We start from the raw sequence: 10774 nt of genomic DNA, 5'->3' as shown, positions 1-10774 counted from the left end.
GTAGATACATATAGATATCCATACATATATAAATATGCATATATATAATCATATATTATATATAATACATTTATAGCAGCTTTCTTCTTTATAGCAAAGAACTAGAAGTAAGAAGCTTCCCATTATTAATAATAAAGTCAACAACACCACAGTAATTTTTAATAATAATACTAGCAAAAAGCATTAGCATAAAGTTTAAGGTTTTGGAAGGTGCTGTACATATGTTATCTTATTTGTTGCAACAATCTTTTCCGGTAAAGATGCATCATTTTGTAATATATTTATAATCATGCTATAATTATCTCCATTTTACAGATGAAGGAACTGAAGCTGAGAAGATATTTAGTGACTTGCCCTGAATTCCAGTGCTAGCAGATGTCTGAGCTGGAATTTCTTATCCAGGTCTTTCTGGCTCCAGATCCAATGTTTTATAGACTATACCAGCTGGTTGACTCATTGCAGAATGAATTGATGGATTAGGATAAATTAAAACAATGGGATATGAATGTGTCATAAAAATGATACAAGGGATAGATTCATAGAAAATTTTAAAGATTCAAATGCACTTATTTAGAGTGAATTGAGAACTAAGACAGCAAACTTGTAAAGAGAAACAAGTTAAAAATGCTTAGAAAACTCTGACTAATGCAATGAACAATCATTATTACAGATGTCAGATTATGAAACATGCTATACACCAGCTGACAAGAAGAGGATAACTTCAAGGTGGAGAATAAGACATCTTTTCACATAATTAATGCAAGGATTTGTTTTGTTTCTCTGTGCATATTTGCTATAATGATCCAGAAGTTTTGTTTTATTTTCCTCAAAGTGGTTAAGGGAAAGGGAAGGCAGAGATCAGAGAAAGGGAAGGAAGGAGGGAGGAAGGAAGGAAGGAAGGAAGGAAGGAAAGAAGGGAGACAGAGAGAGAGAAAAGAAAGTAAGTTCATTAAAACATATTTTTGGAATACAGAAATGAGAACATAAGTAAAGCATAGAGATATAAGAGGCAAGTAGTACAGATTTTAAACTTAAATGATTATTATCTAATTAAAATAAAAACAAGCTATAAATAATAAAGATTTGTGGTTTCATTTAGAATTGCTTGCACACACACTCACATGTATGTTTAAGTTCAGAATAAAAGGAATATCAAGGAAATAGCAACAAAAAACCTAATTGTAAGTCTGGGAGAAAACATAATGGGAGTGGGGTGAAGTGTTTCTAGTTTAGAGCAATTTTATTTTGGATTCTCAGTCTGAGGGGGGCATATTGAACCACCATTTCTACAAAAATATGATGGATGGTGACTTACATGTAATCTGCGAAGAATCATTACAACTGGAAAAGGAAAATGAAGACTTCTGAACATTGCTTGCCTTCAAAGAGTGGAATGAGGAAAAGGAAGCAGAAATTTAGAGGTGTCAAATTTAATTCAGATGTAATAAAAGAAAGAGACAGAAACAGAGAGACAAAAGAGAGAAAATGAGAGATATGTAATGAGGGAGAGAGACACAGACACATACAGACAGAGACAGAGAGACAGAGAGACAGAGACTATCTCCTAAAAATAACACTATCCAGCAATAGAATTAATTGTAAGTTCCCTACTACCCTGCCCTGCAAAGGATTCAGACATGGGTTAGATGACTATTTTGTGGAAAATTGGTACCAGTGATAGTTTTTCAGATATGACTTCAAATAATATCACTTCCATTCTAAAAGCCTGTAAATAGAAGAGGAAACATTTAAGGGATCAAAAGATAAAAATCTTGCAAAGGAAAAGCAAAAGCGATGGCAAGAATAACAGATTCAATGCTTCTTCCTTGGTGTGTCTTCTTAGAGGATGTAATCCACTGGAGCACAAGGACTGCTTCGTTATTTTCTCTATTATCTTCAGGGCCTAATTTAGTTCTTAAAACATAGTAGGCCGTTAATAAATGTTTAGCAATTGACGGTTTTCTGCCCACAACTTTAAGTCTAGAAGGGAAAATTTCCTTATCCATATAAATCTTGCTTTTACTCACTTCTGTCTGGCTATCAAAGAGAATAAAGGGACAAGGTTTTATTATTTTCCATTCCCCACCACTCCCAGGTTTAACTAACTGTACTTAGATTTCCTCATTTTCAAATTCTGTCTACCTCAGTTAAAATACAATGCACCTTGGACTCTCTAATATTTTAATTCTATCTCCCTGATGCTAAACAAGGTAGGGAAAAACCCTCCAGATTCTCCTCATATTAGTTGTCTTGAGAAATTCACTCTACTTTTCTCCCCTCCAATTTCCGCAAACTCTTTATGGTCATACAATTGCATTGTGTGCTATTATTATTATTATTCACATCTTAGAGTTCAGGAAATTGATGAAAACAGATGGTAAGTGACGTGTCTGGGGTCACAAAGCCAGTAAGTGATTGAGGACAGCTTTGAACTCAGTAGCACAATATCCATTGCACCCTCCCCACACACACACTCCTGGGCTTCCTTACTCTGAGGTGTGTTATCTATCCATTATGTCCTACTATCTCTTTATACCCTCATTAATTGTGCTTTCCCTTTCCACGATTGTTCAAATAACCTAATCTTGCTATGACTGAAGAGACACTTTAGAAATGGTGGAAAAGTTTCAAGGTTATGAGTTTTTCTGAACTTATAGACTGTTAGCCTAAAAAAATAGGAAAGTATACTTTCTCAATTATGTTCTGAATATATTTTATGATTTCCACCCCAGTTTCTTTGATCTAGCATTGGTAAAATGTGTCCTGGGGGTGTATTGTAAGAACGATCCATCATTATTACCATTAATAATGGTATTGTGTTATAGATTCATACTTTGAGGTTCTCTAGAGAAAAGTATTTCATCAACTTATTCTTGGTAACCATGCACCATGACTGTGAGTAATTTGAATGGATCTGTGCACACTGGTTACATCATTTAGTCTCTCTGTTCCTCAATATCTACAAAAATAAAATGCTCCTCAGAGAGTTACTGAATGGATCTGAGTTGTCATCAGTTGTCCTTTGTTCCTTTCATGCAGAACAGAGTCTGTCCACACTGCCTCATCCTGTGTGAGGTGTCACTGGCAATACTGGAACCCAGCCCTTTTTGACTCAGAGAACTTTCGTTAACTACACTATACCATGCCATTCATGTGTGTCAGGGTAAATTGGGGGCGACGCATTGCTGTACCCAATAAGGGAGCATTACGAACAATTTTATGCAGATGGTAGTGATTGAATTTAGTTTTGAAGGATTTTAAGAGGGAAATTATAGAAGGGAATTAATTTTAGTTGTGTAAGATAACCCAAGCAGAAACAGAGTTGTGAATTCAAATGTTGTGCTTGAGTTGCAGCAGAGGGGGCAGTTCAGTTGGAGGGTAAAGTTTAGGAAGGGAAATAATGTAAATTTATCTCAGGTAAGGTAGCATAGAGCCAGGTTCTGGTACTTTTAGTATTTAGTTGTCTCAATCACCTGAAGTACGGATGGTACTGTGAATAAAAAAAAAAAAACTTCATTCACGGAGTTTAGAGATCTATGAATTAATCAATATTGGCACAGCTTCCAACAACACAGATGATTAAAACCTCTGTGGGAGTTTTTTGTTGTTATTCTGCATTAATTTCTAGCATTTATATAGAATTTTAAGGCTTGCAAAGTGATTTATAAACATTTCATTTGATCCTCAAAGCAACTGTGGGAGATATGTGCTATTATATCCATTTTTTTAAACTGAAATAGGAATAGGTTAAATGAATTGCCCAAAGTCTCACAGCTTGCATGTGTCTGCTGCTGGTTTTAAATTTGGGGTTTCCTGATCCAGATCCAGAGCTCTGCCCACTGGGACACCAGATGGTTTCTTGATCAAATAAATGATTTTTTAAAAATTCACTAGGTAATGAGATTCTCTGTTTACAGTTCCTATCAGGTGACAGATATCCACTTGATTTCTGGCCCTAAAGCCTAAGAGAGCTGAACTTTGGAATAACAGAACCTGAAATAGAATCTGTGATCTCCCCTTCATTACCCATGTTGTCTTTGCCAAGTAATTTCAACTCACTGGGCCTAAATTTTCTCTGCTCATTCTATTGCCTTATCATGATGTGGAGGCAATCTTCATGCTCAAAGTCTGTGCTGAAGGCATTTAGTGTGGTAGGTCTTTTTTTTTTTTAAGCAATCGGAGTTAAGTAACTTGCTCAAGGTTACACGTCCAGTTATTTCTAGGTGTGGTGCTGAGTATCTGAGCCCAGATTTGATACAGGTCATCCCGACACTGGAGCCGGTGCTCTTACTCGCTGAGCCACCTGGCCGCCCCTAAGCAATTGGGGTTAAGTAACTTGCTCAAGGTTACATGGCCAGGTGTTTCTGGGTGGGTGCTAAGTGTCTGAGCCCGGGATTCGATCTCCAGGTCTTCTCAACACTATAGCCGGTGCTCTTACTTGCTGTGCTACCCGGCCGCCTCAAGTGTGGTAGGTCTTAAAATGAATGATTGAATGAATGAATGAAAAGATGAATTGGTCAATAGATAGATGATTGAATGAATGAGTAAATTGAAAAAAAAACCAACTTAAAGTGTTTATGGTATACTATATACAATGCAAATCATTCAGGATAATTTTTTAAATACTTTACTTTTAAGGAGTGTACATTGTAACAAAGGGAGGTATTGCAAAGCATAGAATCACAGATGTAGAACTAAAGAGAATAGTTGAGGCAATTGACTCTAAGCCTGTAATTTCAACAGTGAGGAAACTGAGACCCATGAGGTAAAATTACTTGCCAAAGATCACACAGGTAACAGATATACAGTTGATTTTTGCTCTGAAGCCTGTTCAACTCAAGTCATCAATTACAAAATGAAAGACTAGTTCTATGTCTTTGATTCTATGCTTTGCTTCATCTCTTTTTGTTAGAATGTGGTAGCTTTAAGAGCAGAGACTGTCTATTTTTTTTTTTTAAAGTTTCATCCTGGATGCTTTAGAGTGTGTATGGTTCATTTTAAGCACTTAATGTGTTTTTTTAATTTACTCATTCATTCAATCATCCATCTATTGACCCATATATGTATTCATTCTTTCTTTCATTAATTTACTTTATGATATACTAAATTAAACTCTTCTAGAATAGGAGATAGAGCCAGAATGGAAGAGTAGAGGCAGCAAACTAGCTTGATATTCCAACATTTCCCTCCAAACAACTTTAAAATAACATCTTGAATTGTGGAACAGCACAGTCAAAAAAAAAAGGTCAACTTGAGACATTTTTTTTCCAATCCAACACAACTTAGGAAGTTGGCATTAGAGGTCTTTGACACTGGAATTGGGGGGAGGCCTAGAAGTCAGCAGTGGCATCACCAGACCAGGGACTTAGAGGTGCTTGCAACAGTGGCAACAGCATCCTCTGAAACTCTAAGTCTGGGGACTCTAAGTGGGTGGGAAATTTGGTTAAAAAGGGATTGCAGGGGACCTTAATATGACAACATCAGCAGGACTGGGAGTTGTTTGACAATTCCATTGCTCATACTCAATCCTGAGTCACAGTTCCAGGGTGGAGAAGAGCACTTATGATCAGTCACACAGAAACAATGATCCTGGTTACAGTTTCAAGGCAGAGACCACTGATAACAGTTTTAGCTTCTGGGGAGTAGGAACTATTCCAGATCAAATACCAGACTACAGACCAGGAAAGCAGTGATTATCCTTCTCCCAGGATAATATCACCCTGAAGGCAAAACCTCCAGGTTATAGAGCACAACTTTAACATTAATTTAAGAGACAATATAGGGAGGAAAATGAGCAAACAACAAAAAGAACTTGACCATAAAAAGCTTCACAGGACAAAGAAGACCAAGACACAAAATGATGAGGCAATATCATGAAAACAGATACAAGCAAAGCCTCAAAGTAAAATTCTAACTGTGAACAAGCTGAACATGAGTTCCTGGAAGAGGTAAAGAAAAAGATGAGTAGTAGAGGAAAAATGGGTAAATAAATGAGGGTGATACAAGAAATTTGTGGAAAAAAGAATTAATTGCTTGGTAAAACAGGCAGAGAAAATATTGGGAAAAAATAACACCTTTGAAAACAGAATTGATCAATGGTGAAAAAGGAACAAACAAAAAATCACCAAAGGAAAGGACTCCTTAAAAAGTAGAAATGGCCAAATGGAAAAAGAAGTACAAAAATTCAGTAAAGAAAATATTTCCTTAAAACTTAGAATTGTTCAAGTGGAATGAAATGACTCTATAAGATATCACAATGTGACAAAACAAAATCAAATTAATGAGAATTTAAGAAGATGTTAAATATGTCATTGGGAAAACAACTGACCTGGAAAATAGATCAAGGAGATGTAATTTGCGAATTATTAGACTACCTTAACATCATAATGAAAAAAGGAACCAAAACATCATATTTCGAGAAAGTATCAAGGACAATTGTCCTAAAATTTTAGCCCTACAGGATAAAATAATAATTGGAAGAACCTACCAATTACTTCTTGAAAAAGATTGCAAAATAAAAACTCCCAGGAATATTATAGTCAAATTTCCAGCTCCTAGGTCAAAGAGGAAATATTGCAAAGACCAAGAAAGAAACAATTTAAATATTGTGGATTTGGTCAGGATCACATAAGAATATGACATTCCAGAAGTCAAAAAAAAAAAGAAAAAAAAACAACCTAGAATTACAAGAATAACCTACCCAGCAAAACCAAGTACAATCTCTCAGAGGGAAAATTATTTAATATAATTTATCAAAGAGAAGGTTTGGAAAAATTACCTCCTTTAAAGAAGACAGTGGTGAAAGTTTGGTGCTCTACCTTACAACCTTGCAATCACAGAGGAAAGAATACATTTCACATCTACTATGGTCCAGGCACTACTGTGCTTAAACTTAAATATAAAAAGAAAGTGAAAAGACAAATCCTGACCTTAAAGATCTCCTATTATACTTAGTGAGAGATCATCAAATTGGGATTTTCTTAATTATGAGAGAGAAATGGTTATATATGTAAGAAGTGAGGAAACAAGTGAAATTAATAGTAAATATAACTGGCATTTATAAACTGTTGTGAGGCTTGTAAAGGGCTTTGTAAATATTATCTCATTCCTTCATCACAACAACCCTGGTAGGTAGATAGTATTTTTATTCCCATATTTCAGATGAAGAAATTGAGGCAAATATTGAGGGACACAGCTAGAAAGTATCTGAAGAAGTATTTGACTCAGGTATTCTACGCTCCAGGGATTATGGATGACAGATAGTAATCTGCTTAAAAAGACAAAACAGAATAGATAATTTGTACATGGAGAGGAGTTTGCCTTAGCAAGATGAAAGTCCACCTCTTCATATATAGACAGGGATGATGGTGGCATTCGTGAGAGAAGACATCAGGGAAATGTGAATTAAGGAGGAGGGGAGATGGGGAAACACTTAGCCAATGATTTCATTTTTTCAATGAAATATGTGGCCAGATTCTCAATTGAGAGCACAGAAGCAAATAATGGAAAGTCTCATGTGGAGGGAGTGAAAAAGTTTGGGAAATCCTCAATGATAAGTGATACAGTGAGTCATTTAGGAAAGTGTAAAAGGATTGCCTGGTAGCAATAAGGGCCAAGTGAAACTAGTTAATATATATTAGTAGTAGATCCAGTTAGCAGGGCTTTGTGATTTTTCTCCAGCTTCTTTCAATATCACACAAGTAGGAGTGAAAGCAGCAGATGGTGATAATAATATAGGGTTTAAGATTAGATTGGTGTGGGGAGAGATATGAGGCATAGTAGTCCAATAATCTATGTTGGAGATAATGAGTACCTGCACCAAGATGGTGACAATATCAGAAGAAGAAAAAAATGGCACACATGAGAGATGATAGGTTAAAGATAGCAGTCCTTGACAACAGATTGAAAATGGAGGGAGGAGTATGAAGGAGACTGAAGAAGAATGACACCAGGTTAAGTACCTGGGTTACTGAGAGGAGAGTAGTACCCTTAAAACTAGTAGGGGAGTTTGGAAGAAGCTGTTTTGGTAGGAAAGATAAGGGATTTGACAGAATGAGTTAAATTTGAGTAAGAACCTGCTACTGTCTTGAATTTCAATTTTCTATTAATTAGCTCAATTTACAGATGAACAGATAAAAAAAAAACAGAGAAGTAAAGTGATGTGGGGAATAATGACCCAAAGCTGGTATTAGTGGTAGAATCTGGACCCATAGACTGTGTTTGCAGTATAATCCTTCCTCTGCTACTCTATGCTGGCTCATTCCATTTGTTAAAATCAATTTGAGCATATATCTAAATATATAGTATCTTCTGCTTTCAAATCCTTACTTTATTGAAATGGTTCATGCAAATTTTTGTCTCTTTTTGAAATTTCCTTTAGCTTGATATAAATAATTTGGAACATATCATCATAAAGAAGTCTGCAAATTTAGCACCTGGAAATATATCAAAATGTCTTTCTCTTTATTGTGAAATTGTTCAAATATTATAATTTTTGAAGTCACACATTTCAATATGTTAATTTTTCAAAGTTACATATTAAAGACATTTATGAGCTCTGGTTTAGTTTCCTTTATGCTTCTGGGCCAGATCCTACTCACTAAGAAAAATGCTGTGCATTTCATTGGAATTTTTGAAGACAAAAACATTTTCTCATTCATTCACAGATAATTTAGATATCATGGTGATTATTTGCATTAAAAAGCTTTTCAAGGACAACTTCACAAATTATACCTGAAAAGTCCTATACTGATGCAGAATAATCTTGCTAGAAATTACTGACATTCTAATTAATAATGCATACTTAAGTACTGCTTTCTTTCATGATAATGTACTAAGGACCATGGAAGATGTAGAGTTCTAGACTTCTAATCAATTACAATCTAGTGATGAGATAAAACAAGTACACACAGGTTGTAAAGTGAAAAACAAATCATGTTAAATGTGGAAACAGGAGGGGGGGGGGCAGAGCCAAGATGGCAGAGTAAAAGCACAACTTGCTTGAGCCCACCCCCAAACTCCTCCGAATAGCTGTAAAAATGACTCTAAACAAATTCTAGAGCTGCAGAACCCACAAAATGACAGAGTGAAACACATCTCTAGTCCAAGAAACCTTGAAAGTCAAAAGGAAGGGTATATTATGCTAGACTGAGAGCAGAGTACACTCCCACATGGGCTACTCCATGTGTGATAAGGCCAGAGCAGGCCTCAAGAGACTAAGTAATTGGCAGTGGTGGTGATTTCCATACTTCTCAACCCACAAACATTGATAATAGTGTGGAAGGTACGTGCGAGAACCCTGTGGGACCTCGTAAAAGAGGAGCATTCAGTCTAGCCCCAGCCCCTAGGCAGTCGATGTGGTGGTGATGGCAGCAGCAGCAGCAGTAGCTACTTATGGAACTCAGCCTATAGACAGTGGGGAATCCATTAACTGATACAAAACCCCTGAAGCCTGGGACAGTACATCCACCCCAATCCCCACTGAAAGCATAGTCCTGCCTTGAATGGGAGTTAGAAAGTTAAATATTTGGCTGGGAAGGTTAGTATACAGTGTAAAAAAAAAAGTCAGACTATAGAATCTTACTTTGGTGACAAAGAAGGTCAAAACATACAACCAGAAGAAGGTAACAAAGTCAAAGCTCCTACATCAAAAGCCTCCAAGAAAAATATGAATTGGTCACAGGTCATGGAAGAGCTCAAAAGGAATTTTGAAAATCAAATAAGAGAAGTAGAGGAAAAATTGGGAAGAGGAATGAGAGAGATGCAAGAAAATCATGAAAAATGAGTCAACAGCTTGATAAAGGAGACCCCCTAAAAATACTGAAGAAAATACCTTAAAACTTAGACTAACCCAAATGGCAAAAGAGGTCCAAAAAGCCAATGACAAGAAAAATGACTGAAACAATAGAATTGACCAAATGCAAAAGGAGGTCCAAAATTTCACTGAAGAAAATAATTCCTTAAAAATTAGAATGGAGTAAATGGAAACTAATGACTTTATAGAAATCAAGAAATAAAAAAGAACCAAAAGAATTTTAAAAAATAGAAGACAATGTGAAATATCTCATTGGAAAAACCACTGACCTGGAAAACAAATCCAGAAGAGATGATTTAAAAATGATTGGACTACCTGAACACCATGATCCAAAAAAGAGCCTGGCAATTATGTTTCAAGAAATTATCAAGGAAAACTGCCTCGATATTCTAGAACTAATGGGTAAAAAAGAAACTGAAAGAATCTACCTCTTGAAAGAGACCCAAAAGGAAAACTCCTTGGAATATTGTAGTCAAACTGCAGAGTTCCCAGGTCAAGGAGAAAATATTGCAAGCAGCCAGAAAGAAACAATTTGAGTATTGCAGAAATACAATCAGGATAACACAAGACCTAATGGCTTCTACAAAAGGGGCTTGAAGGGTTTGGAATATGATATTCCAGAGGCCAGGAGAGCTAGGATTAAAACCAAGAATCACCTACCCACCAAAACTGAGTATAATACTTTAGGGGAAAAATAAATATTCAATGGAATAGAGAACTTTAAAGCATTCTTGATGAAAAGACCAGAGCTGAATAGAACATTTGACTTTCAAGTACACTACTCAAGAGAAACATGAAAAGGTAAACAGAAAAGAGAAATCATAAAGGACTTATTAAAGTTGGACTGTTTACATTCCTACATGGAAAGATGATATTTGTAACTCATGAGACCTGTTCTCAGTATTTGGGTAGTTGGAAGAAATATATAGGTAGATAGATAGATATAGATAGATAGGTAGA

The sequence above is a fragment of the Petaurus breviceps genome, unplaced genomic scaffold (genome assembly GCF_028583685.1).
Source record: "Petaurus breviceps papuanus isolate PSGF00001 unplaced genomic scaffold, PetGlider_PUasm1.0 490, whole genome shotgun sequence".
Classification (NCBI taxonomy): domain Eukaryota; kingdom Metazoa; phylum Chordata; class Mammalia; order Diprotodontia; family Petauridae; genus Petaurus; species Petaurus breviceps.
The sequence above is the reverse complement of the archived record's forward strand: the minus strand, read 5'-3'. Positions refer to the sequence as shown.